The sequence below is a fragment of the Schistocerca nitens genome, chromosome 2, assembly GCF_023898315.1.
Source record: "Schistocerca nitens isolate TAMUIC-IGC-003100 chromosome 2, iqSchNite1.1, whole genome shotgun sequence".
NCBI lineage: Eukaryota > Metazoa > Arthropoda > Insecta > Orthoptera > Acrididae > Schistocerca > Schistocerca nitens.
Window position 1 is genome coordinate 478833467 of NC_064615.1, and position 5606 is coordinate 478839072.

Genomic DNA, 5606 nt, shown 5'->3' on the forward strand with positions numbered 1-5606 from the left:
AGGTTAGTTAGGTTTAACTAGTTCTAAGTTCTAGGGGACTAATGACCTCAGAAGTTTGAGTCCCATAGTGCTCAGAGCCATTTGAACCATTTTTTTGAACTTAAACTGTGGAAACCAGTGTTCAAAAAACTGGTTCAAATGGATCGGAGCACTATGGGACTTAAGATCTGAGGTCATCAGTCCCCTAGAACTTAGAACTACTTAAACCTAACTAACTTAAGGACATTACACACATCCATGCCCGAGGCAGGATTCGAACCTGCGACCGTAGCGGTCGTGCGGTTCCAGACTGAAACGCCTAGAACCGCTCGGCCACTCTGGCCGGCGAAACCAGTGTTGACTAGAGAATTATTTAAATATGAAAATTATTTAAATATGCCCCAGATTATTTCCTGTGCTCAACAGTTTTCATTCCCCTTTTTTATTCACTTCTTAAATTTGAAAGATTATTTTTCAAACCTGGATTATCAAAGCACAACACAACATTTCTTAGTAGACTATACATGTCTTCAATGGCATATACTATTTCAGTATTACTGTTATCCCTAAGCAATACGAAAATATAATCACACTTACTCAAACTTTGTAGGCCTATCAACAGTTACACATGTTTCTTGTATCTCATTTTGTCACCTAGCCATAATTTAATTTACTTTGTATAACTTTCCTTCTCAGTGCTGCGGCATTGCATTTCTGCATTGCTTGTGGCTTTCGTTCTTGTATCTCTAACAAGGGAACCTCCCCATCGCACCCCCCTCAGATTTAGTAATAAGTTGGCCCAGTGGATAGGCCTTGAAAAACTGAACACAGATCAATCGAGAAAACAGGAAGAAGTTGTGTGGAACTATAAAAAAATAAGCAAAATATACAAACTGAGTAGTCCACGCGCAAGATATGCAACATCAAGGACAATGTGACCTCACGAGCGCCGTGGTCCCGTGGTTAGCGTGAGGAGGAGGGGAACGAGAGGTCCTGGGTTCAAGTCTTCCCTCGCGTGTAAAATTTACTTTTTTTATTTTCGCAAAGTTATGATCTGTCCGTTCGTTCATTGACGTCTCTGTTCACTGTAATAAGTTTAGTGTCTGTGTTTTGCAACCGCACCGCAAAACCGTGCGACTAGTAGACGAAAGGACGTGCCTTTCCAATGGGAACCGAAAACATCTGATCGCAAGGTCATAGGTCAACCGATTCCTCCACAGGAAAACACGTCTGATATATTCTATACGACACTGGTGATGGCATGTGCGTCACATGACAGGAATATGTTGTTGACCCACCTAACTTGTACACTTGGCGAATGGGTAAAACAATTCTTCTACCTTGCCCGATTTAGATTTTCTTGTGGATGTATTAATCACTCCCAAAAAAGTGATGAAAACATAAGAGTTTGTCACATAAACTGCAACAAATGAATGCAACAGTATGACATTCGCACAGTTTTCCCTGTGCTCTGTCAAAACATATGTTTTTCATACAACGTACCCATACTACGGCGCAGTTACCTCGCATCGGACGAACAGATAATAATTGTCTGAAAATAAAAAATTAAACTTTTCAATTCGTTCTGCAGCTCGTCACGCTAACCACGGGACCACGACGCTCTGGGCTTCGGATTCCCCTAGATGTTGCCTATGTTGCGCATGCACTACTCAGTTTGTATATTTTGCTTATTTTTTTCATAGTTCCACGCAACTTCTTCCTGTTTTCTAGACTGATCTGTGTTCAGTTTTTCAAGGTCTATCCACTGTGCCAACTTATAACTAAATCTGAGGGGGGTGCGATGGGGAGGTTCCCTTGTAAGCATAATGTACACTACTAAGCATAATGTACACTCTTTGACATAAAACTCGACCGGCGGCCGGCCGCTTCAGAGGCTAAGTCCGCGCCGATCGCGACATGGGACAAAAAAACTGGCCAACTCGCTAATTCTCTAAGTCCGGTTATCTGCACAATCTGGCAACACTGTAGACTGCGGCACTTCCTGGAGGAAAACTTGTCCCATGATAGAGAAACTCTAGGCTGATTACGCCTGTGGTCTAGCGGTAGCGTGCGTTGTTTCTGTTCATAATGTCAGTGGATCGAGAGCAGCTGGCATAAAATATTTTTATAGCCTCTTCTGTCTGAATGCTGAAGACGTGAATGTAATGGTAGCGCAGATTCAATCTATTTCGCTTTGTGACACACCGATATCAAAATTTTATCCAGTACCGATTTTGCGTCAGATTTCCTGCAGACTGTCCTCCTCTGGACGCCGTATGCGGCAAAGCTCCGGGATCCATTTGCTGGCTACTGGCAGCGGCCGTGGCGACAGCAGCGGCGCTGCACTCCCCCGTTCTTTATCGAAAGCGCCTGCTACCGCTCATCGCTTTTGATGATTTAAAACGCTTTATTATTAAATGTTGCTCCACAGAAAATTTCTACAATTTCCATTCACGCTCAAAAGCAACGGAGACAGACGCCCTGATTAGTAGGCGGGTATTATATTGCATTAATCGGCAAGAGCTGAGTATGGCCCGAAATTAATTTTATAGACTGGGACGAAATTAAACCACCTCACTACATTCGATGAATTTATAAATGCTTCATACCTCGTTTCTTTTCCTTTCAAACTCAATTATTTGTGCAACTTTTGGTCAATGTTTGGATGTTTTCGTCAAGCCAGAGTGAGCGTCTGTGGTGTAAAGTGTATTACAGTTCTTGTTTCATTCCTTATGGTAAGTCTATGCGATAAACTGTGTGTGAATACCTTGCAATGCATGTTCTGTAGCAGTGCAGGAACACTGCACATTTGGAGTTCCATGTATGGGTTCATGAAGTATTTATTGTTGATCGGAAGTGATAGTTAAGGTCATCAGATTTAAACCAGAAAAATTTGTCGTTTTGAAGGTTTCAGAGAACGGAAAGGAATTGCTAACGCCGGTGTTAGAAAACGTCTACAGTTAAATGCTATTGCAAAAATTTAGAAGAAGGGAACTACATTAATGAACATGTGCACTTCATAAACAACCTTCTGACATGTTAGACCTATATGACGAACAAAGCTCAAATTTATACCGTTGACAGTCGGTTTGAATCTTTTCAGGGTCTATTTTACAGTGAAGCACCTTGGAATTTGCAAAGCAGAAATCCATGATATTAACTTAATTTACTAAGTCGAAATCGGACGAAGATTGATGTTTAAAGGCATTCTTCAGATTTCGCATAAGAAATTTTTACTAGCAGTTTGCAACTCCATTAATTAAAATGGAAAATAAAAGGTTGTAGTCAGCGGCTTCTACCGTGATTCAAACTGCTATGTCTTATAGTACAAGCACTGCAACGCACAAGGGAACCTCTGAGCTAACAACACACTGGCGGCCATAGGCGGAATATAGTCACTGCGATGTTGCCTGAGCCTCAAAACGCAACCTTAAACACACGAACGGAGGAGGTGGAGATTACTGTTTTAACGTCCCGTCGACAACGATGTCATTAGAGACGGAGCACAAGCTCGGATTAGGGAAGGATGGGGAAGGAAATCGGCCGTGCCCTTCCTAAGGAACCATCCCGGCATTTGCCTGAAGCGATTTAGGGAAATCATTGAAAACCTAAATCAGGATGGCCGGGCGCGGGATTGCACCGTCGTCCTCCCGAATGCACACACAAACAGGTGTTACTTATGTGAAGAACGCCGTTCTTGGAGTCCAGAAATTAAATATACTTTCTAATTGTGTCATCTTGCAGTGGATTATATCGTACGAGTCTTCGATGTGGAAAACGAATGTCAAGTGAATTTAGCGAGGTAACGCCGACCTACACCCGGAAGTAAATGCACTATCAGAGTGTTGACAAATACTTGCTACGACGCTGCCATTTCTAGGCTCTCTGACGAGGCAGCTCTTCAGCGAAATGCTTGCCGTGATTCTCCGATACGGTTCTTCAGAGTGGAGACGCGCGCGCACGTTTGGTTTTTATGCGGCGTTCTCCCCTGATGGTTTCTGACGTCGCCTTGTGGGCTATGTATACATATGAGACATTCAATTATCATTAATCCAGAATGATACAAGTTTCAGATTCCGGCGTGGAAGAAGGCTGTTGACGCCGACATTATATCATTTCAACGTAGGGAAAGCAAAACGGATCATTCAATAGAATGAGATTTTCACTCTGCAGCGGAGTGTGCGCTGATATGAAACTTCCTGGCAGATTAAAACTGTGTGCCCGACCGAGACTCGAACTCGGGACCTGTGCCTTTCGCGGGCAAGTGCTCTACCAACTTTTTTTTTTTTTATTTTTTATTTTTTTTTGAGACTCATCATGTTTATTTTACAAAACATTTTCATAATTTTGCACAGCTTGCATTCTCTTTATCACAGTATCAAATGAATGAAAGAAAATATGGTCATTCTTAACATATCTGTATAGAAACCTTAAAAAGAAAAAAAATTACTTGCACAAAAATAATCAGCTCTGGACAAAGAAAATTGTGGAACTGTTTCTTTCCAGTTAATGACTTGGACAAAGTTCATCCATCCATTTCTGTCCACATTTTCAGCAGTGCATAAATGCTTCAGTTTTTCTTATCGTACAAAATGTGTACATTTTCAATGTTAAACCAGCTCATTCATTGATGCTTCCCTAGCTGGTCCTCAGAACATGTCATCATGGCTGAGATCTGGAATATACTGCAAGCCACGCTCTTTTAGTGCTTTTGCCAGCAGCCTCTCTCGCTCCTGACGTGCCTCTTGTTCACGACGCTGTGAGTCAAGTATGTCATCTACAGATACTTTATTCAGTGGGAGGTCATTTTCTCTAGCTGGGTCTATTTCTCCAAGCAGGATTACATTTTCACCACGAACAATGATAACACCACGTTGAATATCACCATAGTCCTTGCCAACATGTATCCTCTCAATAGTGTGATGCAGGACGAGATTCGCAAACTGGTCGACACAGTGCAGGTATCCAATCAAGGTCCTTCCATCTCGCAGAAGCACCATCAGCTTTTGTCAAGTTCTTCAATAAGCGTAGCGGTGCCAGGGGCAACATGTAATTCGGAAGGCTCAATCATTTTATCCAAACACTCATATTTCAGTCACATTAGCAGGGGGGAGTAAGTACGCGTGCTGCCAACTGAGCTACCGAAGCACGACTCACGCCCGGTACTCACAGCTTTACTTCTTGCAGTACCTCGTCTCCTACCTTCCAAACTTTACAGAAGCTCTCCTGCGAACCTTGCAGAACTAGCACTCCTGAAAGAAAGGATATAGCGGAGACATGGCTTAGCCACAGCCTGGGGGATGTTTCCAGAATGAGATTTTCACTCTGCAGCGGAGTGTGCGCTGATATGAAACTTCCTGGCAGATTAAAACTGTGTGCCCGACCGAGACTCGAACTCGGGACCTGGAAACATCCCCCAGGCTGTGGCTAAGCCATGTCTCCGCTATATCCTTTCTTTCAGGAGTGCTAGTTCTGCAAGGTTCGCAGGAGAGCTTCTGTAAAGTTTGGAAGGTAGGAGACGAGGTACTGGCAGAAGTAAAGCTGTGAGTACCGGGCGTCAGTCGTGCTTCGGTAGCTCAGTTGGTAGAGCACTTGCCCGCGAAAGGCAAAGGTCCCGAGTTCGAGTC

The 5606-nt window shown here is 43.2% G+C and overlaps 1 pseudogene; it reads right to left on the reverse strand.

Moving 5' to 3' along the window:
- Positions 1–4293: 4293 nt before the first annotated feature.
- Positions 4294–5102, reverse strand: LOC126234450 (U6 snRNA-associated Sm-like protein LSm1; annotated as a pseudogene).
- Positions 5103–5606: the final 504 nt, after the last annotated feature.